Source organism: Ictidomys tridecemlineatus, chromosome 12 (assembly GCF_052094955.1).
Source record: "Ictidomys tridecemlineatus isolate mIctTri1 chromosome 12, mIctTri1.hap1, whole genome shotgun sequence".
NCBI classification, from domain to species: Eukaryota; Metazoa; Chordata; class Mammalia; order Rodentia; family Sciuridae; genus Ictidomys; species Ictidomys tridecemlineatus.
Genome location: NC_135488.1, coordinates 77,774,427 through 77,795,441, shown reverse-complemented (window position 1 = coordinate 77,795,441; position 21,015 = coordinate 77,774,427). Strand labels below are relative to the sequence as shown.

The following is a 21,015-nucleotide window of genomic DNA, read 5'->3' as shown; positions in this document are numbered from 1 at the left end:
AGAACATACAGTTTACATAAATAGGAAAAAGAAAAAATAAAAAAAGACAAAATACCTCCAAATGTTAAGAGTGAACTCCATAAGCGACAGATTATGAGACATTATTTCTATCACATTATTTATAAACAAAAAAATCTGTTTTGTACAAAATTAATGTTATTAAATAATATAAAATTGTTAAAGGAGAGGCCCTATGAGACATTCATTAGTTATAGTTCTAGAATCAAAACAAAACTGGGGTTGGATATTGGTTCCACTTCATAGGAGCTGTGTAACCTAGAATAAATTACTTAACCTCTCTAGACTTCGGTTTTCTCATCTGTAACATGAAGAAAATAGCAATTTCATAAAATTGTTGAGCATGAGATAGTAATGTACATTGATCAAAACGTGGTCTGGTAATCACATTATTACTATTACTAAATTAAAATTTCAACTTAAGGATAATGTAAATTATAAATTCAAATTTTCCTATAAATTTAAGTTTTCCTCCTTTTTCTAAAACTTAGAACTCCTATGTGTTTCACAATTAAGAGTGCAAAAAATCTAAAAACATTTCTGCCAGTACAAGATATACATACACACCTTGCCTTTCTTTATAGATTACGTGGGTACTTAGGATATAAAAATATTTCCTAAATTGTTTTCTATTTTACATAGATCATTTCTAACACTAATTCAACCTTTAATTTTTGGCTGAGTTTGGTAAGGATGAACTCTACCAGCTATTCTAATTTGGTGCATTTGATGTGCCATAGTGTATCCACTATATGTTGTGATATATACGAGTAGAAGTGAGTGAACTTCTACTATAAAGAGTAGAACTTCTGCTATAAAGAGTATTTCCGGATTTCCATTGGATGTATCAGCTTCTCACTATTATCTGCAGTACTGAAAAGACTAGCTTTTTCTTTATCCCTTTATCCTCTTTCCACTAAAGAAATTTTAGTAAGACTGCAAAAGAATGAGTGCCATCAGGATGTATTTGTGTGTTGGGGACTTCTGGATCTTACAACATGGCAAACTAAGACTAATGGTGAATCCCTTCTATTGCAAACACCTTGAAATCCTGAATAAAAGGTTTGGATAACAAACAAATATATAGCCAAACTCATACAACAGTAAAACTTTCATATTCCAAAAGAGTGAATTTGCTCATTTCTGTGTCAATATATATCCTGAAGCTCTTTCCTTGTCAATACATGCATACTACTTTCTTATTTTAATAGATTTCCAACCTTCGGGGTACAGATGTACCGCTATATAACTGCAATAATAAGAATGAAAGCTTTGATGTGGGAAGAAGGGAAGGGGAAGGTAAGCAGTCTGGGGAAAGGTCTTAAGGGCTAGTAATTTAAATTTTTTTAATATTTGTTTTTTAGTTGTAGGTGGACACAATAACCTTTATTTTTATGTGGTGCCGAGGATTGAACCCAGTGCCTCATGCGTGCTAGGTGAGCGCTCTAACACTGAGCCACAACCCCAGCCCAGGACTTAAATTTTAATCCACATTTGAACAGGGATAGAACCTTATGGTTTCCAAGGTAGAGAGAGAGTTGAAGCATGTGTGAAGCGAGACTCTCGAACAACTGACCTGTCAATACAAGGCTCCATTCCACAAGACAGCAAGAAAGTTTACCTCTACCTGAAGCTATAGATAGTGAGAAAGTAAAACCCTGTTTGTGCCACATTCCAGTTTGCAATATGAATTTACATGTAGGATTTCTTAGAGTACACAAAATTAACATAAAAATCCTGCTAGTGCTATCTCTGAGGTACCCGACAAAAGCAAATACAAATCCCCCTAGAGAGATATTTCTGTGATTCTCAGGAAAAAAAAAAAGTCTCCACTAAAAATAAGGTCACAATCAAAAATAACAAATCATACAAAGAAGAAAAGCAAACAGAGCAAGAGTCTTCAGTGCACAGAATGATTCAAACTTCAGAACCGGAGATAAGAGAATCAAAGCACTATGGAATAGAAGATCCATCCTCCCCACCCACCCTGCTACCCCAACACTCTCCACCTCTCCTTCTCCACTGACTCTTAGCTTCAGCTGTCAGACCTCCCCTCCCAGGAGGCATCTCTGCCCATATGTTGGGCTTTTGTTTTCTTCAGTTTGATTGTCCCAACATTTGTTCTCTTATAATATATTTCAGAATTTACTTAAAATCTACTCTTTTTGGTCATAAGTTTCCTGGTTTTCTAATTTTATTAAAATGGATTTTATTATCTGTATTTATTTACATGCATTTTTATGAGATTTAGGGGGCACCAAGCAGCACATGTGTATGTTCAGTCAGCCATCATGAGTCAATCTCTAATTCTCTATTAAGTAAATTATATGCAAACTTAATTAAGTTTAACCATTAGTAAATATCACAGTCTTTGCAGTAGACCTCCAGGTTGACTAATTCTTATCATTAGGGACTGACACAGTCTTTCTGTCCTAGAGAATGCATTAGCAATAGGTGGAGGACCTGGAGTCAAACAGCCCTGTCAGTGAGCTACTATCATAACCTTGGTTGGTTCTCAGACTTTTCAAATATGAGGACATCTTTTCTAATACTTTTTTTAAAATATTTTTTAAATTGTAGATGGACACAATCCCTTTATTTTGTTTACTTTTATGTGGTGCAGGGGATTGAACCCAGTGCCTCACACATCCTAAGCAAGTGCTCTACCAATGAGCCACAATCCAATCCCTAATACTTTTTTTTAATTATTATTAATTGTGCCAGAAATTGAACCCAGGAGCGCTTAACCTCTGAGCCACATCCCTATTCCTTTTAAAAATATGTTTTCTTATTTTAATACAGGGCCTCACTAAGTTGCTTAGGGCCTTGCTAAGTTGATGAGGCTGGCTGTGAACTCACAATCCTCTTGCCTCAGCCTCCCAAGCTGCTGGGAGTACAGGTGTGCACCACTGCACGCAGGAAGAATATCTTCTCTTTTTTCTTTTTTTGCTCTTTTTTTGTTAATTTTTTAAAATTTATATATGACAGTGGAAAGCATTACAATTCATATTACACATATAGAGCACATTTTTTCATATCTCTGGTTGTATACAAAATATATTCACACCAATTCATGTCTTCATACATGTACTTTGGATAATGATGACCATCACATTCCACCATAATTTCTAACCCCATGCCCCCTCATTCCCCTCTCACCCCTCTGCCCTATCTAGAGTTCTTCTATTCTACCCAAGCCCCCCTCCCTACCACACTGTGAATCAGCCTCCTTAAATCAGAGAAAACATTCAGCATTTATTTTTTGGGATTGGCTAACTTCACTTAACATTATCTCCTCCAACTCCATCCATTTACCTGCAAATGCCATGATTTTATTCTCTTTTATTGCTGAGTAATATTCCATTGTGTATAAATGCCACTTTTTTTTTTATCCATCTATTGAAAGGCGTCTAGTTTGGTTCCACAGTTTAACTATTGTGAATTGTGCTGATATAAACATTGATGTGGCTGTGTCCCTGTAGTATGCTGTTTTTAAGTCCTTTGAGTATAGACCGAAGAGAGGGATAGCTGGGTCAAGTGGTGGTTCCATTTCCAGTTTCCAAGGAATCTTCAAAATCCTTTTCATATCAACAACCTAGGAATAAAACCAGAGACCCTGCATCTAATAGAAGAAAAAGTAGGCCCCAATCTCTATCATGTGGGATTAGGCCCCAACTTCCTTAATAAGACTCCTATAGTGCAAGAATTAAAATCAAGTATCAATAAACAGGATGGATTTAAACTAAAAAGTTTCTACTCAGCAAAAGAAACAATCTGTGAGGTGAATAGAGAACCTACATCTTGGGAGCAAATTTTTACCCCTCGTGTGATACACATCCGATAGAGCACTAATCTCTAGGGTATATAAAGAACTCAAAAAGCTAAACACCAAAAAAATGAATAACCCAATCAATAAATAGGCCAAGGACCTGAACAGACACTTCTCAGAAGATGATGTACAATCAACAAATACATGAAAAAATGTTCAGCATCGCTGGCAATTAGAGAAATGCAAATCAAAACTACTCTAAGATTTCATCTCACTCCAATCAGAATGGCAGCTATTATGAAGACAAACCACAATAAGTGTTGGTGAGAATTTGGGGGTGGGAAAGGTACACTCATACACTGCTGGTGGGACTGCAAATTGGTGCAGCAAAGTACATCTTTTCTATATTAAAAAATGTTTCTGGCTCCTCACAAAATAGTAATTGAATTTTCAATATCCATAGTTTGAGAAAATGCATAATAACAAAATGCAGTGATTACTGCTATGTTCAATTCTCTGTATTTTTTTTAACTGTGAAAGGTGTTTCTGTCCAAAATGAATTCCATAGTCTATATTAAAGTCATAACTGCCTGTCATTACAAATAATGCTCTTAATTTCATAAGAATATTCGAATGTCTCTGTGTAATTCCCTCATCAAGTATTTTCATAAAATGGTAGCTTTTACAAGGATATAGGATTTTTTCTGAATTATTTTTTAAAAGTCCATATAATTTAATATTTTAAAACACCTTAGTGAATATATTAATGCTTTTCAACCCTAAGAGTGCTATTAATAATAACAAAAATTGTGTAATATGGTTAATAACAAAAACTTGTGTAATATGGTTTAAGTGTTATGTTCAAATTTATTAACTCATTTGATCCTTAAAATAAATCCTATAAAGCAGGGGATATAATAGAATTCCAATTTTACAGCTAATAATAAGCTCAGAGAGCATAAATGATTTCTTTCCAACTGTGTAGTTAACAGAGCTAGGACCAGAACCAGAGTTTCTCAGTGCCCAGTCTAGTTCATTAACTCACAGATGTCAACCCACAGGAAAATGCTAGCCCATTACAAATGAAAATACAAGGTCAATGCAAGAAGTATCAAAACAAATAATTTCAATATTTTTTTTGAGAGACTAATTTTACTGCTTTTGGGGATTTAAAATGTTCTATTGGACTTATTATCACTATGATGGACTAAATGAATGTGGGGAAAACCCATCATTCCTAATAGATAAGTAAATACTGTATAAAATGTAACAAAAACACTAAAATGTATACAGCTAAATACTAAAACAAATTAAATCACTCAGGTCAGAAGTGAGAAACATGTAAAAAAAAAAAAAAAAACAGTGATCAAAAAGCGAGTCTAGGCACCTGGCATGGTGACACACACCTGTAATCCCAGTGACTCTGGAGGCTGAGATAGAAGGATCTTGAGTTCAAAGCCAGCCTCAGTAAGGGCGAAGGGCTAAGCAACTCAGTGAGACCCTATCTCTAAATAAAATACAAAATAGGGATGGGGGTGTGACTCATTGGTCAAGTGCCCCTGAGTTCAATACCTGGTACCAAAAAAAAAAAAAAAAAAGGCAAGGTAGAGGCTGGAGTTATGGGGTAGACAACTCTACTGGTACGTATGAGGCACTGGCTTCAATCTCCAGTACCACATAGAAATAAACAAAATAAATGTATTGTGTCCATCTATAACTAAAAAACAAAACAAAACATGCGAGCTGAACAGGGAACTGAAGAATTAGAATCAGAAGATTAATTTAGGAGCTGTGACCTTCATGCCTGAACTGGAATGGGTGGAGGCCGCATGTGCTGTGGAGTTGGAACCGATCATAGAGCCAGGATCCTAGAGGAGCTTTGCTGCCATGAAGAGGATCCTAGACTATCTCCTCCCATGACCTTGGGAATCAGTGGATGGGGCTGACTGATTACCACCCAGCGACCTCTCTACCAAACTGAGCCGTGTGCAGGGGTGGAGTCCAAAAGTGCTTTCGTGAGTAGTACAGGTACTATGCTTTGTTCTGAAGTGTCCCCCAGATGCTCATGTCTTAAGGGCTTGGTCACCAGCCTGTGGTGCTACTAGAAAGAGGTGGGACCCTTAGGAGGTAGGGCCTTGTAAAAGAAGTTAGGCCGTTGGGGTACACCCTTGAGAGGAATATTAGAATCCTGATCCTTTCTTCTCCTTTTTTTGCTGCCTGGCTGCCATGAGGTGAGCAGACTCTGCCACTATGCACTCCCTGCCATGTTGGTCACAGGCCCAAAGAACAGAGCCAAATGACCATGAATAAAATCCCTGAAACTGTGAAACAACATAAATCTTCCTTCCCTTTAAGTTTTTTTTTCTGGTATTTTGTCATAGTAACAGAAAGTTGACTAACACAGCAAGGAACTCAAGCAAATATGAAGCTGTCCCATAGTGACACTGTATAATCCTGCATGCATGAGACACCAAGATGATAGGATTAAAACAAAAACAGGACAAAAACATAAGAGGCAAGGAAAAAACTATCCAGGGAAGGGAGTTAGCAAAATTCAGACCTCAGGAACTGCAGAAAAGAACACAAATAGACTGAAAAGTAAGTATACCTAATAACTCATGACATAAAAGAATAAAAACTGGGGTCTGGGGTGTAGTTCAGTGGAGGAGCACTTGCCTAGTATGTGTGAGGCACTGGGTTCAATTTTCAGCACCACATATAAATAAATTGATTCAATAAAGGTCCATCAACAACTAAAAAAAATTTTTTAAAGAATAAAAACTATACAGAGAAACCAGAACAACATAAAGAAATAGACATAGGGGAGTACATAAAGATAAAAATGCACCATTTTTTTAAAAAAACAGTTCTGTAGACTAACCACAAATGAAGAATTCAGTAAGTTGGAGATAGGAATGAAGAAATCTCACAGAATACAACAGATAAAATATTAAAAAGAAGATGCACATAGCTCATGATGGCCACAGGTACTTTTCTAGCGTGCACAAAGCTCTGAATTCTATCTCCAGTACTACCACCAAAAAGAGACAGAGAGAAAGAAGAAGAGGTGTGGGAGGGGAATGGAGGAGGAAGGGGGTTAGCAATGATGGTGGAATGTGATGGACATCATTATCCAAAGTACATGTATGAAGACATGAATTGGTGTGAACATACTTTATATACAGAGATATGAAAAATTATGTTCTATGTGTGTAATAAGAATTGTGATGCATTCTGCTGTCATGTATTTAAAAAATAAAAGCAATTTTAAAAAGAAGGAGGAGAAAAAAGAATTGAATGGTACTAAAGTTCCAGAAGGACATAATAGGGGAACTTGAGAAATAGAAATTTGAAAATAAATAGTTGTGACAGATCTACTACTTATTCCCCAGTAGCCAGTCTCCCCTTCTTCCTTATTAATAGAATTACCTATCTTTAGCTGGAAATTTGTCTAACCAGAATAAAGACAACATTTCCTAGCTTCCCTTGAAGCTGGGTTGACATATTATGGTCCTGGGATATAACCAGAACAACATGCGCAATGTGGATCCTTCTCTCTAGTTTTTCCTTTCTGGTAGCTGAAATGCAGATGTGATGATTTAAGGTTTTAACTAGCTTCCTGAAAATAAATAGAAGTTTCCTTGAGCCCCTGACATCATCGCACACCACTGGATGACATAATTTGTGTAAAAAAAAAAACTTCTATCTCATATAAACCACTCTGATTTAGCTTTTTTAAAAGTCACTTACAGTCGAAACTAGTCCTAAATTATACAATGACTGAGAATTTTCTAGGATCAAAGAAAGATATGAGTCTTTAGGTCTTTCCGGAGTAATCTGAATATTGAACTAAAAAAATAAAATAAAATTAGATCCTCACATAGACACACAGAGTAAAACCACTGAGCATCAAATGTAAAGAGAAACACCTTTAAGACAAATCAGAAATAAAAGAGATTCTTATTTATAAAGGAAAGATAATCACGATAGCAGACTCTTTATCCACACAAATAGATGCAAGAAGACAATGGAGTGATATCAAAAGTAATGAAGATAATAATGGCCAACACTGAATTTCCTGACAAACTAAACTATAATTCAAGAATGGAAGCAAATATGAACATTTCAAACATGCACAGATTAATTATAATATTAAGCATTTATATATAATACAATTATATACAAGGCACTATTTTACATACTTTATATATTTTAACTCATAATCCCCATGACAACCCTCTGATGTAGATACTACAATATTACCATCTTAGAGATAATGAAACCAAGATACAGGGAGGTTAAGTATTTAAATATTTGTTCAAGGTCACACAACTTGCATGTGGCCAAATTGGGACTCAGGCCCAGGCATTTGGCTCCAGAGTCCATGGTTATTCACTCCGTGAGTCTATCTCCATGACTAACAGAGTTATCTGCCCACAAATCTTCATTGAAATAACTACTAAAAGATGTCATTTAAAAGACTGATGTCAAATCTAGACAGAAAAAGTAGGATATAAACAGAAAAACAAGGCAAATAAATCAGTAATTGATTAACCTGAGTGTTAACTGAAAAATTGTTCTTTTGTGAAATGTTTTAGATAATGTTCTAGGAGATTTTTTTTCCCCTCACAGTGTCTTTATTTGGCGAAAGAAAATATTTGACAACTCTATGTCAGTTCCTTCAAAAAGTATGCTAATTTATCTAGTCTGTGAAATCCTAAAGTCTGGAAATTATTGATCCTATCTACTGTGCAAAAAGGTTTTTTTAAAAAAGCAGATTTGCAAGATCTATTGCTAATGTGTCATACCCAAAATCTATGCTTATTGGTAATAGGATATTTTGTTGGGTAATTGTGTTCATGACAGGCTACATGAAACCATTAGAATTGCTGTGCTGGGGCATGGCCCCCGCAGAGGGCATGCCATAAATCAAGATGTAAGAGAGGAGGTAAAAACGCCAGCTTTCCACCACCGAAATTCATTGCCAACTTATTAAGATTCACAGATGGAATGCTTTTGGTTGATGAATTATATAAGATGATCTGCAATATTTCAACATGAAGACAGAGCCCCCAGTGCTGGTATGTACCCACCAATGTCAAAGATAGCTTTTGTGACAGAGAAAACATGTTGCTTTTTACTTGTATTAATTTCTTTATTATAAAAATTTCCTCCAATTACTCTGTCTTCTATTTTTTTTTTAAAGTTCTGTAGATTTAAAAGCTTAAAATTGTCATTCCTGGTGTCTACCAGGGGGGAGGGGTTGGTTCTCGAACTCCCACAGACAACAAAATCTACAGATGCTCAAGTCCCTCATATAAAGTGGCAGAGTATTTGCATATAACCTATGCAAATTATCTCTAGGTTGCTTATAATACCTAATACAAGGTAAGTGCTATGTAAATAGCCATTATGCTGAATTATTTAGGGAATAATGAGAAGAAAATAAAGTCTCTTCCTTATAGATGCAATTTTTTTTCAAACATTTTTGATCCATGGTCGGATGACTTCATGGATGCAGACCCATGGACACAGAGGCTGTATTTTACTGTTAAGTCATCTTATAGGTCACATAATTTCCTCATTGTTGAGTCAACTTTACACTAGAAGGAGACACTCCAAAAATAGTCCCCAACATTCCTGGCTCTGTGTTTCACAATCATAAGCAAAAGAATCTTACAACCTAACACAGTTTTCACGGCTAGAAAATTAATTGTAGCAATAACAGAAACTGAATTTCTAGATTTTGTTCTTCTATTAAAATAATTTATTTTTGAGGGGGGGTTGTTTACCTACTTTTTTTTTTCTTTGTGATAGTAGTAGCAGAGCAGCTTAGATATTTAGCTGTGGTGGGAACAGGGGTTAGTGAGAAAATAATTTTTAAAAGTCAAACTTTATAGTTGAAATTCCCTTGAAACTCTCTTATATAGCCCACGATGTCCAGTATGCGGTTTCATGTCTAGTAATTCTGAAGTATCACTGAGCCGGAAGGACAATAGGAAAATCCCTATTAGATGTCTGTCTGCCTGCCTAGTTTCCTCCATTTTGTTTTATTAGGCTTCTGTAACTCCAGTACATGTTTGTGCAGTAAAAGAGGCTGGTCTTTGCCCTTCGCTCCTGTGAAGTAAATTCTAAAATCTTGGAATTCCCTGCCTGGTAAGAGTGTCTTATTTACCAGGGGCCTTGGGCCATGCCAGAAAGTCTATTCTACACATATGATGTTTATAGTGGGGGTCTTGGGCCACATGGTGTTAGCTTGGCTTCAGGAGGGGCTGGGGACTAAAATCATCACATAGGTAATCAGCCATGTCTATATAACAAAGATAACAGTTAAAACTCTGGATGTCAAGGCTCAGGTCCCTGACTGGCAACACTCCATGCATATTGTCATATATTCTTTCTGAGAGAAGTTAGCGCTGTCCATGATTCTACTGGGAGAGACAACTGGAAGCTCATGCTTGAAACTCCTGTGGGCCCAGCCCATGTCCTTGCTGTTTTAATCTTATCCTTTTACTATAATAAATTTTAATAGTGACTGTAAGAGATTTGATGATTCTGGAGTCTTAGCAAATTATCAAATTCGAGGCTGGGGATGTAGCTTAGTGGTAGAGTATTTGCTAAGCATGCACAAAGCCCTGGGTTCTATTCCCCCTACTGTAAAAAAAAAAAAAAAAATCAAATGTAAAAGTGATCATGGGGGCCTCAAGTTTGAATTGTACACAATCAAGTTTGTGTACATTGTGTACACAAAGCACACCTCGCCACAAGAAGCTTCAACCATCGCATCACGTCACAGAACAATATTCCTCTTATAATAAGCACTTATACTCTCAGTTTACCGCTCCCCCCCCCAAAAAAAACATGCATAGGCAAAACATTTCAGCAATTTATGTGGAGTGTGTGTGGTGTGAATGTGTGTCTGACATAAAACGATTATGGACTTGGAGACGTTTTGTCTCCCATCATCTAACAGTCATCCCCTCTCGGGAAATTTTAAAAATCCCAAGAATCACTGGGAAGACAGCTTGGACCCAACACAACCAAATGCTGGCGAATCTGTAACACCAAGGCAGGGCTTGGAGCAGGTCATGTTGTCTTTATAAACATCAGTTTTCCAGTTCATGAAGCAACAACAATTGCAGCAGCTCTGCCCAAGTCGCAGATGGTATTATGGACCAAGAAAAGACACAACAGTTGATTTGAACGTGCTTTAAAATTAGTAAATTGACAGATGTAGGGTTTCCTTATCTCATTTTTGAAGTCATGATCCTAGGAAGATTATTTAATAGTCAAATGAAAATGACTGTTTAAATAACTAGGACAAATCTTTGGTTACAGAGAAGCGCTGTTACAAAGGGAGGAAAAGAAGACAACTGAGTGCGTTTGTTTCCTAACGCATGTGACATTTGTCTTCCCAGGCCACAGGGTAGTTTGTACGTCATGCTCACATGTCTCCTCACACCAGTCACACCAAAGCTGCTGGAGTTATTAAAAGAATTCAGTGAACGTATAAAGGGTGTCCTCACTACACAATGCCAGGCAGAAGGTTTCTTCAGCTTGCTTCCAACAACTATTGCCAGCGATTTCACCCAAAACAAAAACGTGTAGTAATTCTATACCACTTAGTCCTAGATTATATTTCAGGGTCACCAATTTTTTTTTTAAGTCACAATCATATTTTCAGAGAAGAAAGAGAAAATGAAATTCCCTACCACCTCTACAAGAAGTATTGTGGAAATTGCAAAATGTTGATTACAAAAAGGATTTAGCAAATGACTTTGAAGTCGTATGACAACTGTTCTTTTAGTGCTTTTTAACAAACCCATGCAAAGAAGACGAGTGCACCTGGAAATAGCCCTGTGGCTGCGTGGTTGATAGGAATATGTTTGGTTTTGCCATACAGTATCCCATCACTCAGAATCTGCACTAGGCAGGAAGCCAAGGAACCAGTAGGAGTCACATAAATATGTGAGTCGTTCTGCCTGATGACTTTGGCCTAGTCTGACTCTGGTCAGCTTAACTGTGGGGAAAGGTGAAACAGCCCCACTGGATTTCAGAGGAAAATTCCCTTGTGACGTGGGTGCAGGGGAAACAGGGATGGAGGTATGGGCTGTGACACTCCAAAGCTGGGACATAGTTCCAGACGTTCTCAGGAACTTCCTGGAAGTCTTGAGAGGTGAGACACAGTCCTGGAGGGACAGTTGGGCTGGTTAGCTTTGGCTCTACCCAGGGCTGACTGCCAAGTGAACTGTTTTTATTGTTAGCAAATGTCGCCCCACCCAAGGCAGGATTTTCAAAGATTCCTTAGATGAATGGGAACTTCTGGTTGCTCCTTGTTTTCTGAGTGTGTTATGACAGGCATTTGATCTGTCCCTCTTTTGTAATTCAGGAAAAATTCCTCAGAGCCTAGAGGGTGACCTTTAACAGAAAGCAGCGGACATTGTTATTCCTTTCCGGACTATTGCAGGGTCTGAAGATGAATATTCTCCCAGATGTGTCCATGTTTTAAACTGTTCAAGGAGTCAAAGGAAATGTGTCACTGTTTTGAGTATTTCCTTGTTTGATTTTTGAGCCCCCCAGATAGAAAAAAAATGCAGCAGGGTGAGATAGGGAGGAGCTACGGCTCAGCTGAATAGGGGTGTCCAGGAAATGAGAGGGGCCCTAGGGGTCATGGGAAAGGCAGGCCCATCCTTATTCAGCATTCTCCCACAGCTGTCTTGGGCAGGCACCTCTGGACCTGGCATCTGAACTGGTACTGGTCCCAAAGGAATGTCTGTGTCCAGTCCTGAGATCTGCTGGGCCTTGCTTGCTTCCCACCCCACTCCCATTCCAGAGCAAAGGCAGCAGCCTGAAGATCTCAGGCAGGGAGGCTGGATGCCCACGGGCGTCACACCTGCTGTCACAGTTGTCGGCATCTTGCTTCTAGTAAATTTCAGACATGCCGGTGGTGGGCGAAGGCAGAGGCAGGTGCCGCTGCGTCTCCCAGGAGGACGGCATCAGTGCTAGAAACACAGTGGCTTTGCCAGGAAGCTGATTCCACAGTGTGGGTGGGCCCAGGAGTGGTCCTGAGCATGCTCCTGTTTGGGGAGCAGCTGTGCAGCCGTGGGAAGAGCTGAGTCTCTGGAAGCAAGAAAGCAGGTTTGAGAGTCTGTCACTTCCCAGCTGTGTGACTTTTCAAAATGTTACCTGACCTCTTAGGGTCATTGCTCTTTATCTGTTAAATGACGATAATGTGAAAAGTTACATCAGACGGTCCTAGTGAGGAATAAATGAGATAATGCATGTGCATGTGTTTTGTAAACAGTAATAGCTAAGACTTGGAGTGTGAATGTGTGCCTGGTGCTGTACTAGGAAATTTATGTCTTTTTTTATTATTATGTGACAGGGTTCACTAAGTGGCCCAGGTGAGCTTCAAATGTACTATCCTGCTGCCTCAACTTCCCAAATAGCTGGGATGAGGATTCTAGTTAAGGTATGCAAAAGAAGCTGTCAGGTGCCACCACGTCCAGCTTCTTTTACATATCTTTACTAGAATCCTCACCAACTCTTACAAGTAGCTTATTATATCTAGTAAAATGGAATAACAGGTAAGTGGAGCACAGAGAGATTAAGAAACTTGTCTATGATCAAACTGCAAATATACCGCGCGGTGCTGGTGTTTAACTCCAGCCCACCTTCCCAATCACTACCACCAATATCTAAGGTGGGAAATTTCAATGTCAAGATTCATCTTGGAGGCTTCCTTCCTCCTTAGCTTAATATTCATTTGGTTTCTGAGATCCATGGAACCCTATTAAAGTCTCCCATCTGTCCTCTTGTGTTTAATCTCATCCTTCTGATGGCAGTTTTAACACATGGTCTCAAACTTTCGGGCTCTTATATTGAGAGATGGAATCTGTGTCCTCCTCTTCTTGAAGCAGTAAGACCCCTGTGACTGCTTAGAACAATAGGGTAAGGCAGAGTGATGACAGGAGTCTTTGAAGGCCTGGTCCTCAAAGGCCATTGTTTGCTGCTTTGGCGCATGGTCTTCCTGCCCAGGTAAGAAGTCTGACCGCTCGGAGGCCTGCCAAGTGGCAGTGCTGGCTGAGTTCAGCCTGCTGGTCTTGCCCACCAAGGAGCCAGGTACGTGAGTGACCAAGTCATCTTACCTTGGAAGTGGCTCCTGCAGCTATAGCTGCTCCAGTTCCCCACTTTCTGGGTCACCCCCAGTCTTTCCAGTTAAGGCCTTGAGTGACAGCAGAGGCATGCCATCCTCACTGCATAATAAAATGTTGTCTTTGCCACTGTGTTTGGGGTCATTTATTGTACTACAATAGGAAACTGGTATACTTAAGATGTCCCAAGTCAGAGTCACCTCTGCCTCCCACGTCCCTGCTCCTCTAGATCTGCCTTTCAGTTAATGGCGTCTTAGGTCACCAAATGAATCAGAAACTTTCAGACTCTGACCAATCAGTAACCACTGAGTTCTATTCTGACTGTTTCTTCTTTTCCATATCCACTGCCCAGCCTTACCATGTTCAGGACCTCACGGCTCCCATGGCCCACAGGCAATGGACTCCTAAATGATCTCTCTACACTGTCCATTCTCTGCACCGCTGCTGCAATTGGTCTTTCCAGAGATACCTCAGTCTGATCAGTCTGAGCCTTGTTTAAAGTTCTGTAATGGTTCTTCATTGCTGCTAGGACTTCCCCAGCTTTCACAGTTGGGTTGTCTCTCTGCAGCCAGCCATGATCCCAGCCCATTTCCCTGTGCTCACATCAGAGCTACCCACTCTTCCCAGAACGTGCCAGGTTCCCTTTTGCCTGGGCTGCCCATGCCCTCATGCCTCTCCCAAGTCTCTAGCATTTTATTCTGCTTCCAGGGCCTAACTGGGATACCACCTTCTGTGCAGCTCCCCTCCAACAACCCCAGGCAGAAATAACGTTCCTTCACATACATCTTTCTGACTCCTAGTTTGCATGTCATTTCTGAGGTGCTTGTTTGTCTCTATATTCTGTTGGTCCAGGGTTTGCCGTGTGGCCTATAAATGCCTCTAGGGTCCCAGGTTTTATTGACCTCATTCATAGGGTGATTGCCACACTAATAAAAATTGTCTTCTTTAAAATTCAGTCCCCAACAGGTCCTATCTCTCAAAAATTCTTGGTGGTTCCTCCTTCAATGAAGACAGAACTCTTAGGCATGACTTCAGTGACATACTCAAATGGTTTGGGGCCAAGAGAAACCTGAGATCAGAGAAGCCCCTCAGTAAGTCAGGTGAGCTAGCGCCTTGCTCAGCTCCGTGCTGCTCTTGACCTCTCTTTTCCTGTCTGTATCCATTGACTTTCCAGCATAGCACCATCTTCAATTGATGAATTCTTCACATATCTATCTTCCTAGTAGGTTATGTTTCTTAGACAAAGTCTATTCTTCCATTCTTCTATCTTGTCATTGAGTCTCTGTATCAAGTCTCAGGAACATATCCATGAGATCATATTTATTTCTGGGTGTTAGAATAGCAAATTTGCTTTTCTATTACCCATTGCTTAGGCAATGGCATATAGACACCTGAGATCAGCACCGTTGTTTCTTGCCTCCTTTCCAGTGACCTTGACTTGGATCTCACTGTGCAACAGGCTTTCCTGCAATGCTCCTTTCTCTCTCTTATACCGTACTCTCCATAGTAACGGATTTTCCAGTTAGCTGAGTATTTCTTCTTGTTCAACCCTGTAATTCATACAGATGGAATCCTAAAATGCTGAACATGGAAGACTTTTTTTCCCCCTCTTATTCCTTTATGAGCTACTTCAAGCAACTATATAGCCAAAAGTACTGGGAGTCCTTTTGCAAACAAGGTATTTTGAGTCATTAAATTTGAGTGATCTGATTTTTTAATTTTTTTTTTGAATTAATAAGATATCCACAATTCCTTTAGTCATTGATAATATTTTAAAGTAACAATAAAAACTATGGGAGAAAAGAGCATAAGAATTTTAATATCTCAAGTGAAGGTAAAATGATGCTATGAACCAATAAAAGTATCCTTAGTTTCTCAGGGATTAATGAATTCTGTCCAAAACATCTGGATAGTTTTGTTCCCACTTAATGAATTTCATTATCAACTAATTGCTTGGTCTTTTTAGACGAATATTATGTGCATAATTTAAAATTCATGATAGAAAGAAAAACCTGGGTGGGATAAACCTGAGCTTGAATGTAATGGTCACTCCAAACATTTGACAAACTTGTAATTCTCTCTCTCTCTTTTTTTTTTTTTTCATTTTCTCCTTGGCAAAATAAAGACAGAATAAACCAGTGCTAAACGTTGCCTGTAGAGCCAGTAATGAAATATATATGTCAAGACACGTTTCCCGTCTTCCTGCCGGCTCCCTAGCTGCATCCCCTGCGTGCTCCAGTGTGTGCAGAAGGCTCAGCACAGCTTTCTACAGTTTTCTTCCCTGATCTGCAAAAAGTATTTATTCATCTTGTTGGAGAAATGCTTCTTGTTTTGCTTCCACACATAAGAGAATATCTAATGAATTATTAAATAAATGCTGCTTTCTTTTTATGACATTCATCAAAATTTTAAAGCTTATTTTTTTCCTTAAGGCTTTATATTCATCTTACCAGTATTTGAAAATATCCAAAACAAGACCCAAACCCAGAAACTGCAAAGAAAATAGACCAGCAGGTTTATCTATGAAAAAATGTAAAATGTTGATATGGTATAAAATGTAAATTAAATAAGGACAAAAGATAAATGGAAGAGTGAGAAAATATAACACATAACAAAGTATGAATATTCCTCATATATAGATATAAAAAGTTTTACGTTAACTCATACAACCATGTATGTATGTCAAAATAATTCTACTGTCATGTATAACTAAAAAGAATAAATTAAAAGTTTTTTTTTAAAAAAAAACAATAAAAGTGAAATCAGTAAGAGAAAGTCAATCAAATTAGCAGATAGTTAGCAAACAAGCTATGCACAGGAAAAATACAGATTAAATACTGTCAAATAATTGCAAAGTAAGAACAAGATACAAGTTTTCAGCTATGAGATGAGCCAAAATTAAAAAGATTGTGCATTCACCATGTTGATAAAAATGAGGGGGAAAGTAGATATTTTAATGTTGTAGGAGTATACACAAGTAAAATATTTTAGAAGGGCAATTTGACAAGTTATTAAAATTGTAAGTGCACATACCATTTACTGTACAACTTTACCCCTTACTATCTTTCCTACAGAAATAACTGTACAAGTAGACTAAATATATTTACAAAGATATTCATTTTTATAGTATTTTAATTGGAAATAATTGAAAAGAAACTTTGGGGCTGGGGATATAGCTCAGCTGGTAGAGTACTTCCTCACATGCACAAGGCCCTGGGTTGGATTCCCAGCACCACACATACACACACACACACACACACACACACACACACACACACACGCACAAAACAACAACAACAACAAAATACGTCACTGTTCATCAATAGAGAACTCTTTAAATACATTATGGCACATCTGCACAATGTAATTTTCTACCATGCAATAAAACATGGGCCAGATCTTCTCCTCTTCAATATTTTTCAGTGGCATGAATTGATTTAAAATTTATTATTATTATTATTATTATTATTATTATTATTATTTTAAAACTTAGTATTGAACCCAGAGGGACTTAGCCACATCCTTAGTCCTTTCTATTTCAAGACAGGTTCTTGCTAAGTTACCTAGGACCACACTAAGTTGCTGAGACTGACTTTGAACTTTCAATCCTCCTGCCTCAGCCTCCTGAGTTGCTGGAAATAAGACATGCAACATCACACCCAGCATTGATTTAAAATTTTTAAAAGAAGTAAAGAAAAAATAACATCCAAAGAAATTTTAACTATATTTCTGTCATGAGTATCCACCCATCAAATTTTCAGGATCCTAAAAGTTCATGTTTACCTTAAAATCTCAACTTCACTTTATAGTCTCTTCTCTTGCCATGAGTTTCGTTTTTGATCCTCTTCCCAATGACTCGGTCTTACTTGTTTCCAGACACCTACTCCCACGGATAAATCTGACTCTGTGGGGATGGTTGGCCAAGGTAAAGCATTATGCACTCACTGGGGCAATGGGCTGGCAGTGCCCAGAAACAGGAGTAACAGAGAGTGAAAGAAAGCCAGTGAGGTACCAGCCCCACCACCTGCTGTGAGTGTCATGTTCATACACCTCCCCAGCCAGGGCTGCCACTGCTTGGCCATTTGCACTGAGACCCAGGAAGCAGAAGTGTTCTGGAAAAAGCCACAGACCAGGGCTTTCATTGGTTGGGCACTAGAAGCACAATAAATTCAGCCTGGCTTTCCTTTGGAGCAATGGCTTCCAGGATCCTGGGGAAGCTCATGCCTGCCAGAATTGGGCGAATGGCCCAGAATCCCTGTGTTGTAAGGAGTCTTCAGTGCTCAGTCACAGTTTGACCCTTTCAGTCTTCCTGACTTCTGCTCTCTCGGCCAAGACCCTAGTGATGGGACGGCATTTTGGGGCTTACTGAAGATATTCATTAGGACTGTTTATTTCCTTATGAAGGAAACACTCATCTGCAGACTGCCTGTAGTATGCATGTGTTTTAACAATTGGTTCCCTGGAGGAACACCCTGGATTCATAGTATTTGCCAATAGTGTAGCTACAATTCTCATGGCTGATTTCAACAAAATCAACAGAACATCTCTGAATATCTGCTTTGAAGAGATGCACACAGTGTATAGTACCATTTTATAGTATTTCTACCTCAAGAGCAGAGGTAATAATAAAGTGTAGTAATAATGGTTAGGCAGTGACAGATTATGAATAATTATGACCTTTGTTTTTTAACACTGCTTAATCATAAGTTATGTAATTTAATTTCTACTAATAGCTAGGTTTAACAACTGACTCAGAATATTCCTGAAAGTTTAACAACTGGCTTTCACATGACAAACAGCCTGGCTGCAGCACACCCTTGAGATGGCTACATTGCACGATGCTATGCATATTAGTTTTCCTGGGAAAACTACATTCATTATTTCCGTAATGGAAACCCAGCTTTCCCTAAGTTTTGGCAGTACCTATGAAGTTTGCATGGTAACAGCAGATATCTGCACTCATACCTCTTTGAACTTATATACTGTAAGGTTTAAAACTCTCTTATTTAGAAGAGAAGGGTGAGGAGGGAAATAATAGGGCTGAGTGTTTCCTATATGCTAGGTACATGTGTTTATGACACCTCCTATGATTTTCACAAAACCATTAAAGAGTTTGGATATTAAGCAGCTGGACAATGTGTATTATACCAAAAAAGTCATGAATGTTGGTGTTAAATAGACCAGTGACTGCTCCGTGTCACTGTACAAGTATAGTTTAACAACTAACTTGGCCCTTTACTTAGTAATTTAATAATAGTTATTACTTATGGGATTGTTATAAAAAAGGAAAAAACTATAAAGCAGGTAGAGAATGTACTTAAACATGGAGCTAGTATCAGGTTTAAGGATTGGCAGATGTACATTACCAGTTCTTAATACCTGTTAGTACTTTTTCTCTTTAACAAGTGTCCCATAGATCCCCAGTTAATCAATAGGAACTATTTGGAGAAACCAACAAAGCCAGCAGCATTTAGGACCTAGGAGGCTAGACCTGGCTCTCCCTTTCTTTTTACTTGATTTGAGAATTGGGCTGAGGGAAACATTATCATTCTGGTGCCTGGCAAAGTCTGTAGCTTAATCCGCTCAATTAGAGTTGCCATTGTGAGGCAGAACTCTCCTGGCTTAGTGGTGACAACACTGCTCAGGGTTACCAAGGGCAGATAACCAGTGCTGGTCATTCTGGGGGGTTATCCCAGCGCCGTACAGCTTTGCAGCCTACAAAAGGGCAGGGTGCTGGGCCTGCACCTAAGCAAGTTCCAAAAGAGTTTGAAACAACATTTTTAAACAGAAAAACTATGGCAAACTATTTTAATTTCTTCCTTAATTAATTGATCAAGCCATATGCTTTATACACGTTACTGGAGTTTTTTCTAGACTATCAAAATTGTGTTCTAAAATAGATTTGGGGAAATATGCAGGTGAAATTAACCAAAGGATTGTCTGATAAAGAAGTACAGGAATGCTCCACTTTCCTAGGAAACAGAGCTTGTTATAATTAGCAAAGTACAGAGGCACCAGTCTGAACAGCAACAATAATAGCTAAAGGATATACAACAATCCACAAAATGATTATAAAAAGAAGCATTCAATGAAAGGAAAAAACTGGAATGTCCTGCCCTTGGCTCTATGTATTCAAAACTCAAACTCCCTTCTCAAGTGCCAGCCTAATTCTCAAAGGCTCCAATAAGCCTTTTTGGACCCGTATCTCTGGGTCCCCATAGTTGCAGAACTTATGTCTAGTACTAAGTTTGTCCTTCCATCACATTCTGATCTGTTGTCCTTGGTTGAGATTTAAGGTGTCATATTTCAACATCTTCTGTTTTTTGAGGGCAGTGAGCATGTCCTGTAAGCCTCACATAGCAGGCACCCAACTCATGAATAAAGGAAGCAGTGAAGCAACAAATGAGCAACTATGGAGATGGGCCACACAGCTTCTGGGGCCCTCTGCTCCATCACCTGGTCTTATACAAGGAAACTACCCCGATTCAACTTACAAACAAGGCTTTTGCCATCAGTGTGGTTTATTGACTTGGGCCACCGTGACTGACATCTCTGGAAGGTGACCTGGCTGCCATGCCTCCTCAGCCACATGGAAAATAAAGTAGCCAAAAAGGATGTCTGTTACCTATTGTAGATTTTATTCTTTGACTTCTGTTTTTTTTTCTCTAGTTTCTCATTCTTTTAGGACAATGTTTCTTCACATACAGTTGCTGGGTCATCTCAATAGATTCCTGTGACCCTAGTTAGACGACAGATTCCTGAGTCCCCTTTGTAGACTTTTAGGGCAGATTCCTGGGGGTGAAGCAAGCCTGCAGCTTCCAGGTGATTCTTATTTATTCTAAGGTTGAAAACTCTCTTGTTTAAAAGAGAAGAGTGAGGAGGAAAATAATAGTGCTGAGTGTCTCCTATATGCTGGGTACATGTGTTTATAACACCTCCTATGATTTTCACAAAACCATTAAAGGTAGCTTTTATTATTCTCTTTCAGTGATGAGTCTCAGACACTGGAGTGTTTGTGTAACAAATTGCCAAGGGCTCCACAACGAATTATTATTACAAAGCCTGGATTCCAAA

At 38.6% G+C, this 21,015-nt stretch overlaps 1 long non-coding RNA gene across 1 annotated transcript; it reads left to right on the top strand.

The window, feature by feature from the left end:
• The first annotated feature begins 9,163 nt into the window (after positions 1-9,163).
• On the top strand, positions 9,164-16,335 carry LOC144369375 (uncharacterized). The gene is made up of 2 exons (XR_013428981.1): positions 9,164-11,963; positions 16,067-16,335. It is a non-coding gene; the product is annotated as an uncharacterized LOC144369375 (long non-coding RNA).
• The last annotated feature ends 4,680 nt before the right edge of the window (positions 16,336-21,015 follow it).